Source organism: Poecilia reticulata, chromosome 22 (assembly GCF_904066995.2).
Source record: "Poecilia reticulata chromosome 22, P_reticulata-male-v2, whole genome shotgun sequence".
Lineage (NCBI taxonomy): Eukaryota > Metazoa > Chordata > Actinopteri > Cyprinodontiformes > Poeciliidae > Poecilia > Poecilia reticulata.
Window position 1 is genome coordinate 13,694,580 of NC_088851.1, and position 13,152 is coordinate 13,707,731.

The window sequence follows — 13,152 nt, forward strand, 5'->3', positions numbered from 1 at the left end:
TGTTTTAAATGCAAGCTTTATACTACACAGATTGCTTTTATTTTTTACACGGAGCTCAATTTGTATTTCAATATATTTGGCTGTTTACTTTTGCAGTAACCTTAAGTTGCACCACTACATTTTTATTTGACATTTCACACACAATTAGACCAATACTTCCCTTCTGGCGCTCACAACATTTGCAAAAAACACCACATTGTTAAAACAATACACGCATTGTGGGAACATTTAGCACTTACATTACAGAATCTGGTTGATTTTAAAATATTTCTGCAACAAATCTTTCAGACTGTCTGCAGAGAATGTACATTGACCCGCTCTGCATCAGGAGTTTAGAAACTCCACATACTGTCTGCTTTTGAAAATGCACCATGAACTACAAGAAAGTACACACTTGCAAATCTATAGGTTTTTTTTAACAACTTCAGAGGTCCTTCCTTCCTGGAGCTGAGTGAAAGCAATCTTTTATCAGAACTCCGTATGGGAATTTCACAAGTGTGTTTAATCAATACTCCCAAGATTGTTAAGGGATGCTTTGTCTAGTTAAAAAAAACAAGGCATTACTGTAGTCCAAAAATAATACTTTATTAATTGTCCAATTATTTGCTGAGGAAAATAGTCAAAGGTACCTAACATTTTGTGTATTATAATTCAACAACAACAAAAAAATATATAAAAAAATGGAGAGATGGATTTGACATGTAAATTTGGGATCTATATCTGAACAATTTGCAAACACCGGACATGATATTTGAAGCTAAAAAAGCTTTTCTTGGCTGATATGTGAGTATATTTCAGGTGTGTTTTGCTGAAATTAATGCAGCGTTCAATTTACTTCTTTGTCATTGCGGGAACACACCTGCAATGACAGTGTTTCAATTAACATAACAGCAGAAGTAGGGATCTCCACATGGCAACACCCAATAAGAGATTGTTTGCAATATTTCAGACTCTGAAGATTTCACCAGCAGAGTAATACATTCGCTGGAATACTGTAATACATACAAATGTTATTTCCATTGACATTATCAGCCTTGCACTATAAATACCCATATATTAACTTTGCACACATTCAGTTTGTGCTGAGCATATTATTCATTTGAGGGAGAAAAGTACATCCTTTTTTAAAGCTCACAGCAGAACCCATGAAGATATTATCCAAATGTTTTCTTCTGAAACCGAACAGAAATAATGATGAAAAAATGACTTGTGTTGGGGTAAAAAAAAAAAAATGGCTGATGTCTCCTTGCGAAGTTAGCGCAGTAACAAAAACCCCTCTAGCTACAGCCCACAAAGAAAGTCTCAGCTAGAGCAGAGATGAAACATTTACATGCATCATTACTGTGATCAGTTGGGGGAAAATACTCTGCAAATGGTTCATGAGAAAACAAAAGAAATGAGGAATGTTTCGTTTAAAAATAATTGTGCTTATCATATGCAAGCATTCACATGTGTAGAAGGTGTTGATAGCCTGGCTAGCTCCTTGAGTTCATGGCATCAATGTAATGCAGAAATGAGAAGGATTGAATTATCTTCAATTTTTACAATTTTTTTTTAAGACTTTTTGTATGGTCTCTTCAAAAAAAACAACAACTCAATGTCCAGAGATGATCAAGATTGAAAACAGTTCATTATTTTAAATCACTTTACAAGACGCAGCAGAAAAGGTGAAAAAAAACTAAATCCAATTGCTGCTCCTATAGGTTGCAAGAGGAAGCTCCTTTAAAAGCAGGACTTTTCTGGGTTTGCTGTTCAGAACCATATACAGGGGGAAAGACATTAGCAGTTGTTGCCCATCAATCGAGTCATAAGGTCATGTTCAGGAAATTTAAAGTCGATCACTGTACACATGTATTATTCCCAAGTGAAAACATTTTTTTTCTAGTCTTCCCAAATTTAGAAATTTCCAGCAAATTCCAAGTAAGGTCATGTAAATCTCAGATTAAGTTCTTGCATTTTCTCTAAGACTAAAAAAAGCTTGTTTTTGCACTGGGGTTAGGGTTAGCATCTCTGGAATGATGTCATTGGGATGAGAACAAATTAGAGATTTGTGTCAGTAAGAAACATGCTTGGGGAAAACCATACACAGGATTTTTGCACACACTTCACACAAACTGCCAGGCATGGTGGTGGGGGAGTGATGATTTGGTCTTGTTTTGCAGCTGCTGGCACCTTGTAGTCAATAACTACTTACACAAATGCTTTTGGAAACCCTTGGATTTAGATGGCATCTGTTTTTGAAAGGGAGCTCAGACAAAGCTCACCTTTGTGTGTTGTTCTGTTGATAGGTTTGAGTTGAATGTGAGGTTCTCTGTAAACCAAAGTGTCCTAGAGGTCAGTGTGAAGGTATCTGTCTAGCAGGGAAAGCTCACCCCCACTAGACACTGATCCAAATTGAAGAAGAAAATCTACAACAGAAGTTGGAAACTGTAGTTGGTTGAAATGGTTAGGCTAACTTTAAGAGATAGGTTACTATCTGGGAAACCTAAATGAGCTGAAGTAACATTGTAAAAAAGTTTCATTCATAATGAATTAACACTTAAAACAATTACATTGAGGTATTGCAGTTAGCGGTGGCTTCCCCCCGCCCCCCATTTTGACTTAATCTTTGTTTTAATAAATATTAACAGTGTGATGTTTTTTTATTTTTATTATTTGTTCAACTTCTGCCTCTTGAGAAAAAAACAAGAATAAATCCAGAAACCAGATCAGAAAGTCCCACATTATCACCTAAAGTTTCTGAGCTTTTGATACAAAAGCGGTGTCAGGCTTCACGTTGTGACAAAAGCCAACCTTACCTATATTGTGGTGTATTGTGCCATATGGTCCCTCAGAAAATCCTCCAGGCCTCACATTCACTCTCAGAGAGCAGGAGGAACACTCGGCCCTGCAGAGAGGAGGTAAAAGAAAATGGCGCTCAAAGTCCATGTCCCACACATTCGCTTTTGCATGAACGTGTCTGTGGGAAAGGTGTTGAAAATGAAAAGGTCAAGTGCCATTCCTTAGCAGGTGAATACTAAATCAGCCTTTATGCATTAACAAATCACTTGATGTTTTACACATTTGACCTTTGTGACTGTTCATAATTCTTTCTTTCTGACACAGTTAGAAAACGGAGCTGTCTCCTCCACATCCTAAACAAAACAGGCGTGATTATACGTTTCCGCCGAGGGCAAATCTCACCGCTAAGCTACGAAACCCTTTAAAAATTCAGACGGCCGAGCTATGATTTGGATGGAGTGAATTATGTGCTTCTCAAACAAAAGCAGGGTGAAAGGAGAGAAAAAGGGGGATAATATTGCTTTAAGGAAAAATTATTGAAATTTTGCACAGCGGGGTGTTTATGCTGGGCTTTGGCTCCCAAGTGACATTATAATCTCTGCGATGACTTGACGAGCGTTATTTGTCTCTTTGTTCTCTGATTTTTCGTGGCCAGTCATCCCTACAAGCTGTTTTCCTTTCTAAACACGCAGCAGGGGCGCTGCATTACGTGTTTGCATTGGGAGATGTGTGTGGGAGTGAGAATGTGGGTGCAGATGCATGCATGTCAGCGAGGACGTCTGAGTCCCGCTTCATGTGTGAGGAACCATTAATGACTCGGCTCACAAAGATCGTGCACTTATGATATGTTTATCTGCAGATGCTAACGGAGGAAACAAGCGCTCCTTCGGTTTTGTTCTCTGGCTGTAACGAGTATTATTTCCTCTTGGGGCTCATGAGGTCCGGTTTCACTGAACCACATGATCCAGCCATTTCTATCGATGCTGATACCTGAACCAATCGTGTTCATAGACATCCAGACTCTCGCACTTTTCTGCCCCTGGTATTGGTTTCCAGTTCATTGCTTTGGTGTTCACCCTCAATTTTTCCCTTTTGGTCCAGCACCAGGATGTCAGCCTGATGGGTGAAAACCTTGACAGAACGTCACCATACAGATCTTTGACAACTGAATGAAGTCCTACTTTAGTTTCTGGCTTTAGTTTCAGGCAGCACTGACTGGACTTCACCTTCCACTTGTTTTCAAATCAAACTAAAAGGCCAAAAATGACCAAGTTATATCAATCAATCCATAATTGAGGAATACAAGAAAACCACCAAAAAACACAATGGATTAATAACTAAAAATCCAACTATTTAAAAGATGTAAGAACAAACAATCTAAGCATATATAAATACTTAAAAAGTTAATTAAAATTAAGCAGATCATTTCATATATAAGTCAGAAACTTAACAATGGTAAAAAAAAAGGCCTAAAAATCCCCAAATGGAATAACAGAAAAAAAGAGCTTGTTAGTAAAGCAAAAACGATAAAATGAATTGATGGATAAAATAATAGTGAATCAGAATTGACTGATGGATAGAAAAATAAACAAGCAAACAGATATTAATTTCACATAACATAACAGTACATGCATGAAAACAAATCTTTAAATCTGGAAAATTGTAAAGAATTTATAAACTTAAAATGTAATATATCAACAATATTATGAGAGCAAATTTTATGTTGAAGCTTTTATATTTAATGTTTAAATATGAAAGTTTTCTTATTATGATTATATGTCCTGTGGAGCCCATCTTACAGGAACGAGTTCATGACTGGAAAACAAACCTGAACTTTCTCTCAATCTACTCTTGTGTAGAATAAAATTAAGTTTGAAAGTTCAAGTTAGTCATTTCAACATAAACATCTATGATGAAACATCAGCATCTCGCAAGAATGGGTAAGAATACATAAATACCGTAACTGCAGGTCTCAGTAGTAAGAAAGTTATCTAAATGTAAATCCGTCACTTTAGCCTTAGTGTACAACAGACTCAAAGATTCAGATCAGCAATATGTTCAGTCATAGGATCAGCAACACTGATGTATTTAACAAATTAATATAGTTTGTTTTCATTTTTATGACACCTTTCCCTAAAAACATGTGTAAACGTTATTCTAATTTAAATATTTAAACTGCAATGATTGAGGAAGGTGATGTGTTTAATGCTGATTATTTTAAATCCCCCTGTTTTTTTATGGAGTTGTCATTATCCTCTACAGATTAACAGTCACAGATTGCAAACAACACATTATCATTCCCTGTCTTCATTGAGATTCCATTTAAAGCTGCTGCTTTGCGTATTAACCTGCTGCGATGCACATTCAGGCTTGCAAAATGAGTGTGGGAATTGAGACTTTCAAAGACGCCAGGAGAGCACAGTTTTATTACAACACAACAAGACTATTAATCACATTCGCAATGCATTTAAAATCTGTTCGCTCCTGTCGGGCACCGTCGTTGTGATTTTGCAGAGTTTAATTTACAGATATGAACCTGTTGTCCAGGCTACGATTCGCAGCTTGTAAACCTGAAAGGTTCAGAGGAGCCAGAAGAGAATGATGGTCATTAGCTATGGATGCACTACAGTGTATCCTTAGCACAGATAAAATTCCACACAGGCTTTGTGTGAAAGCCTGTGGAAGATGGTTGAGCCACTTTAGAGTTTCAAAGGAGGCAAGCTGTTCCTATATTGAAATGAAAAATATTCTTGTAGATTTATGTTTTAGAAATGGTTGTGTCCCAGAACAATAAACCACATGTAACTTCATAAATTACAGAATCATTAAGTTCATTTTATAACATGAAAGTCACGTATTACTCAGATTCTTTTCAGACAATAATGTATGCCAAGCATTACTTCTATTAAGCTTGATGGATTTAGTTTAAATCTAATGAAAAGTTATGTTTGTTTTGTGCATATTCATTGTTTAAAATAGGTTTCACTAATTAAGTTGAATGATGGAAATAATATTCTAATATATTATGAAAATAATACAGTAATAAAGCATATAGTAGCCTGAAGGAACCCACTAACTTTTCAGAACATAACATGAAAGTTTCAGGAACATTTTAGGACCCATTACAACTTATATCATATACAGTCCAGCACCTGAGTATCCAGTAAGTTTTGGGAAAGCGACTTGATAAAAGCACTAAGTAATTGACGTAAAGTCTTGTGTCAGCTCAAAGAAAGGAACTGGTAAAATCTAGGAAAATAGCAAGTAAGTACCATAAAAGTTCTGTAAAGCACCTAGAAAGCTAACTGTAAGATTCCAGATCCATCACTTACAGAACGACCAAGTTCTTAAAATATACATGGTAGGGTTACAAAAGGTAAGCAACATTGTTTTGTAGCAGAGCATTTTTGTCAACTTACCAACTTCAGACCTGTCTTGAATTTTTTTTTTATTATTATTTTCAAAAAAGCAACTGATGACAAATCTAGTGGCTTTCTCTGTTATTCAAGACTTTGGCGTAATTTGAAGCAAAAAACCAACCAAACCCCCCAAAAAAGTATGGTTAGCACTCAGCTAGATTTAACAGGAATGAACTATTTATACACTCTTTTTGTTTTGGATACAGTGTCAATGTTTGAGGCAGACCAAAACATGGGTTTAAATGACAGAACCAGGTTTTTTTCCCAGCCGCAAAAATATCTTCCAACTGCGTCTCCTGTGGAGAAGCGTAATCACATTTTCCACAAGGGTGGCTGTAGTGCCCGGGAGAAAAGGCTTTATCGAATCCTCAGACGTTGTCATTACGCAGTCCGTGTGGTTTTCACTCCATATCTGTGACCACTCATCCAGCCAGTGCCATTTAAAGAGCATCAAAGCTGGGGAACTGGTTATTACATAGAAAAGAGCTTGAGATAACATACACAGGGAGGAATTACAAGGCAGCTGAGGGACAACTCTGGAATGTATTCAGATTTTATTCAGAAAAGTATTTAATACTAATGCTGAAACAAGAATTTTTATTTTTTTTTCTAATTGAGTTTCTTTTGAAAGAATTCTTCCTCCGAAGCAGTTCTGACCAACATCACCAAGAGTTGCGTGGATGAACTAATTTTGATGGATTTTACAATCCTAAAACTACTAAAAATATATATTTGCAGACTTCGGGGTTTGCTAAATTCATAGCTCGTCCTTTTAAAAATTTGTTGGATTAGAACATGTATGTAAAGTTGTAAGGTTAAAAAAATTAAAATGCACCATTATATTTGTCGCTCTGTTTGTGAAAAGTTAATCTTTCGTAATGTTTGAGAGGCTAAAAAGACAAGAAAGAGTTTGATTTCTTTTTTTACTGTTTTACCAAGTTTTGAATGATGCCAGATAGAGAATGAGAAGAAATTATAAAATTTCATATTGGAGATTAACTAAATCACAGCAAGCAAAAGCTTTTTTTTTTTTTTTTTTAAGAGTGGTACAGTTTAATCCCAGTCCAAAATCCCATTAAGACTTTTGGACTCTCCATCCAGTCTGTCTGAGCTTTTGAAGTATTTTGAAGCTGGAATGGGTGAAAATGTCTGTCTCTATATGTTCAAATCTGAAGGAGACTCGTGAAGAGTCATGACTAGACTAACAGCTGTCAAGACGTAGCTGCATAGTACGACTCAGGGGCACAGATTTCAAAAGTACATACACAAATTTGAACATTATCTGTCCACTTCCTTCGACTTTACAATGTCACACTGCTTTGTTGTTCTGGTCCTTCACATAAACTACCAGTAAAATACATTGAGTGTTATGGTTTAATGTATAAAAGTATAAGTACCTCTGAAAGGCACTGAGCCTTCTGACCTCAAAAGCACCATAAAATGAAACAAGCTCAACATAACTTGTTTACTGTTTGTCCCATAGCTGTTATTGTTCCTCCGCTGCAGCTCCCTCTCTGAAAAAAAAAAAAAAAAGCAACAACAAAAACAGGCTTTTCTCTTGCCTGAATGGCAGAACAAACTATGTCACTCCTGACGCCTCGGCTTGGACGAGTACGAGTGTTAACTTCAGCTTGGATGGCACAGACGTGCGGGCCATCTGGAGTCATTTCTCCCCTGCGAGGTTGGTGGACATGTGGGCTAGAACGGAGCCAAGCTAAGTTTAAAACATGTCCCACGGGGATTTTGGCTGGTTGTCATGAGCACAGAGCAGCTCTCTACCCCGGGGGTAATGTTACACAGGTAGCACTCAGACACTGTGAGCAAAGGGTAATATACAATATAAATGTCTAAATGTGAAATGAAATGTAGTGTAAAATTGAAAACGATGGCTGAGAATTTTCAAGGTGAAAAGCTTTCCCGAGGCAGCGGCGGCCTTTGTGCCAGCAGCTGACGTCTGTACAACAGTTTCTCAGAAAATCGTCATGAGTTGAGGGACTTTGTTTTTCCCTGCCTCTGGCGACCTTCATAATTTGCTACCTCAAATGTTCCGTGATACAGATCCACATAAACTGAATGTAAAAAACAGTGGTGGAGATGAGAGAATATAATTAACCATTACCCTGCAAAACAATCTAATTAGATTAACACAGTCCTGCAGTTTGTCAAAGTAGGCTGGTCTGAACAGAACGTTAGTGTCAAAAATCAAAGCGTATTAGGTGCTGAACATCAAATGGAGGCTCTACAGATAAAATAATTCAGGTTAATAGATGTGGAAAGTATCAAACTGAAATAAAATATTAAAAGGCAGAGAATGCAAGCATACAATGTTGGTACTCTGTATGTGCAACACAAGAACTGACTTTAAGGGAAAACTATACCAACTACCAACACTAAGTTTTAACTTACATTTCCAAAAGTACAGCAGTGTGTTCTTGAACTATGAAAGTTTAATAACTTTGAAAAGAAATATGCTCCGATTATAAAATATTTCTCTACCTCCTCTAACAGCCAGATGGAAAAAAAGGTAGGCATCCACAGGCTTTTTGATGATTTTATCGCTGTTCACTTAGGTTAGTGTGAAGGTCTGTTAGTACAGAGTTATCTCCAGAGAAGTGATCAGGTAAGGGGCTCTCATAGTTTGAGTTCCACATCTGAGTATGAATACCAGTGTTTTGCAAAAGTATACTTTAAGTTTTCCACAGTTTAAAGTGTCCAACCACTAACTTAAGAACATTTTTCATGCATTTACGTTCTCTAAGCTTTTATTGACACTTTTTGTAGCAAGCTGTAATCTAATTTCAACCTATGCCCCAAGTTTAAGTCTTTTGCAGCCTCCAACAGTTGTTTTTTTACACAATCTTCCTCTTAAAGTCCTTCCTGTCTGTCCTGATAAGCGTCACCACAACATTATGCTGCCACCACCATGTTTCACTGGGCAGATGACGTGTTCAGTGTGATTTGCAGTTTTAGTTTCCCTACCACCGTTTTTGAATGCTTTCTTTCAACAGCTTTCCTTTTCCCTCAAGTTTCTTAAAGAACAAATCTATGGAGAGGATGAACAATAGTTGTATAAATGTATAAATAAAACTTAACCAGAGACAATTTTATGCATTTTAATAAGTTAGAAGGTCAGCAGATTTAATTCAAAAAGTGAAGCCCAAATATTATTTTTCTTGTTCTAATTCATTATAGCTGAAAATGAAGCAGAGCAATTTAAAAACTAAAAATAAAGAAAATGCTGGCCAATTTAAAACTAAATCCATGTACTGTACTGTGTGTGCCCTCAATGATTGGCCAGGCTTTTTTTTCCACGAGCTACTGCATCTGCATGGTTCTTGAAGCTCAGACTCTATTGTTCACATGCAATGTTTCCAACCCAAACTGTTCAGTAGGATAACCTTCAAAATCTTTTCAATGCTGATAATAAACTGAAGATTTCATTGAGTTTTAATGTCTAAGATTCAGAGTCTTTCTGTTTTTTTTTTTAACAGTATTCTAATTGTAATTTCTGAATCCTTCATGTCTGATTTCAACCCAGAGAAAAACTATAAGCAAATTCGGTCAGGTAGCACACTGTCTTTCCAAACAGATGATTTAAAATGAAGGCATTTACATTTTGTTAACAATGTGTCACCATAATGTAATAGAGAATAATCAGCCCAGTAATATATTCAATACACATCTTATAGAAAGAAAAAAAGACTAAACTTTAATTCTGAGTGTTTTAAAGTAAATAAATCCTATTCATAAAGCATTAAAGTCCTTACAAATAGTAGTTTGGGGAGTTCATAGAGTTTCAAGGTTATATTGCTTTGACAGCAGCAGTTTACTAAACAAACACAACTTTGCTTTTGTGTCAAAAAAAAAAAAAAAAACTTAAAAGTTGTCCGGAATAAGTCTTCCTTTGCAGTGATTAGGTATGCAGGAGCACATAGTGAAATACCTCAAGGCTTGTAGCACTGTGATAATATTTACTAAGCAGGAATCAGGAGAAAGGATAAAAATCCGTGATTTTTCCTCCTTGTGTCAATGTCCCACAGTTGTAAAAACCGGCCCTTGAACAAGCACAGAAGGCCGTCTGTGATGGACGGGCCCTGAAAGGCGACTTCCTGCGATCACGTTTACTCGTCTCAGCAGCACCTGTTGCATTACACCCACGCACGGCTCATGCAAACATAAGAACACATAGGTCTGTTTCTGATCTAAAGGGCAGGCTACCAACAAAACAATGTACAAATGCAGTGTGTAGCAGGGAATCACCAAAGGTCAGGAATAAATTAGGATCTCCACAGAGAGCAGAAGTCAAAGTCAATAAGAATAAAAGCACTCATTTTATTATTCATTTGAATTTTAATTTGAATAATAAAAAAAAAGAAAAATTGCCCAGTTCTAGATCTTAATTCAAGCAGCACAAATCTCCTTTTCAGTCATTACATACGATGTTACATAAAAAAATAAAAATAAAAAAAATCAGTAAAAGCAAACAACTGATAAACCTGGTCACTTATGCTTTGCAAAATTATCCATGTTACATTACAACCACACACATCAAGGTCTTAAAGGGATTTTATATCAACATAAATTTGTGCACAACTACAAAGTGAACGGTGTGTGTTTTCAGGATTTTGTTCAGTGTTCGCTCTCTGCCACACACTACATTTTGCATGTAGGACAAAAAGTTTAATGATGGTCTCCTGACCAGAGCAGCTCCTTTTTATATGTGTGCTCTAGTTTGTAAGAAATGGGACATCCTAATATTTGTGTTGATGAAAAATTCTCCCACTTGAGCCACAGATCTCTGCATCTCCCCCATGGGCGCCACTGCACCTGTCCTTTTCTTGCTCAACCGGTCAGTTTTGATCAGCTATGTTTTAGTAGGTCTATGCCCTGAAAGGCGACTTCCTGCGATCACGTTTACTCGTCTCAGCAGCACCTGTTGCATTACAGCAACAGGTGTAATTTGAGGTAAATTAAATAGTTTATTCTTTTCCAGTGCTCTCTAGGAAACTTCTAAGGCCTTTGCAGAAGAACTGCATTTATACAGAGATTAATTAACACACAAGTTGACACTGTTGTGACATGAAGTTGGTTGCGCCTGATCGTATTTTGGGAAATCAAGGGGAGCATGGCACAGCTTTTAGATTTTTATTTGTAAAGCGAAACATGACATTCTTCTGTGCATTACAACAAGTAAAATCCAATAATTTACATGCAAGTTTGTGGTTGCAACCTGACATAATGTGGAACAATGTTCAAGAAACATCCTGACATTTTTTGAGGTCCACGAGTTCCGGAGAAAACAGTCGGATTTAATTTTTAGGGTTCTGTGCTTACTTCCCTGGAACAAATCTTTTTTAATCACTTCACTTCATAGCTCACTCAAGTTTGGAAAATATAACAGTTTAGTAATGTTCATTATCCCAGCAGTTGAACCTCTTTTGACATTTGTTTTTAAGGATTGATTGTTGTTTCTACTCTTGTCAGCCTTGTGTATTATTGCAACCTGTCGCAGGATAGCAGCATGATTGCGTATGAAACGTGAACATAGCTGAGTAAATTGTTCTTCAGATCTCCCAATTTAATTAGTTTAGATCTTAGGCTTACTGAAAGCAAACAGTACAGTTTAGGTTTTTCTTCAAAGATCTTTTGTTCACAAAAACCCAAACTATTATTTCTGAACTGAATTCTATTTTCAGCCAAAACTGCAGCACAAAGTTGAACTTTAAATAATTTGAGTATTTGCTTTTTTGGTCGGATGAATCTATAACCACTCTGTGCTGAGTGACAGATCTTTGAGGCTTAAAACAAACAAATAACTTGTGTAGCTTTATCATGCAGGCCAAAATGTAGGAGTAAAAGCTGTGGTCTTTCTCACTTTGCTCTCTATTCCTCTGTTGTGAACAACGGCTGAATTTTTTCACCTTTAAAGGCTGTCAGATATTTAATTGTTATCCTGAAAACCATCTAAAATCAGTGGAAAACATGGGTGTGGAACATTGCATGTAGGCACTGGAGCATGACACTGAATTATTTTCTGTGGTAAATTATAACTCTGACAAAACTACCCATAAAATATTGGGTATGTGTGTACACAGTGTCTGAAGATAAATGAGTTAGAATAATAAAAACATCCTATGTTACTAATGTAATTTGTCTTCCATCAAGGTGTGGAAATGTTAGTCCATTATATTTGGCAAAATTACAAATTTCAAAAACTTTAGTGCATTTGTGGTGCGTCATCAGAGGAAGGAACAGATTATTAGGAGACCGTAGGGTGAAGTGATACTTTATTATGTACCATAAAAAGCTCCTTTTTTATGAAGTATTTGGATTGAAACATATTTGTCCAAAAGAAAGCAAAACGGCCACACCTCTTCAAGGTTGCTGGAGAAATAAAAGCTCAGAATGAGCAAACGGATACGTTTTGTCTTAGGTGTTTAAATATGTCACACAAGGCAGGTACTTAATGTAGCTGCCAGTCAGTCACTGACCGTCAAAGTATAAAATTATAAGTCGGAATCAGACAAAGAGTATAAATAATTTTTAAAAGGCTAAATAGCCCTATTATATTAAAACGACATAATTTTTTCAAGGTTGATGCTCATGTTACATTATTTTATCATAGGAAGGATGCCTGTTTCAATTTCATCCCCTTTAGAGTAAAGCAACCACAGTCTTTCGTTTCGGCCTGGATTCACTGATATGGATATCAAGTATTTTTACTCTGTTTTATAAAATATAGACAGTAAAGAATGAACCCAGTTCACAATTTGACAATTTGACATGTCCTTTGCTGAATACCAAGAAAACCAAGTATGATGTCTTTTCTAAACAACTGGAGGTTATTTTGCATTTTAATGTCTTACTGAGGGACGAGGAGCTCAGTATTCTGTGTGAATGTCAATATATTTTATCCAAGATGCCCAGGGTGTTAAGTTTGATCCTCAAAAAT

General features: G+C 36.4%; 1 protein-coding gene across 3 annotated transcripts in view; it reads right to left on the bottom strand.

Moving 5' to 3' along the window:
- LOC103458690 (leucine-rich repeat and fibronectin type-III domain-containing protein 2) overlaps nucleotides 1-13,152 on the bottom strand; it is a 130,883-nt gene that overhangs the window by 46,881 nt on the left and 70,850 nt on the right. For 2 of the 3 annotated variants that reach the window (XM_081603023.1, XM_008399680.3), the window contains one exon: nucleotides 2,799-2,887. The exons of the other annotated variant lie outside the window; for it this stretch is intronic. The gene's annotated coding sequence lies outside the window, so the exon portion shown is untranslated. The remainder of the gene's footprint in view (nucleotides 1-2,798; nucleotides 2,888-13,152) is intronic. 3 annotated transcript variants of the gene reach the window in all.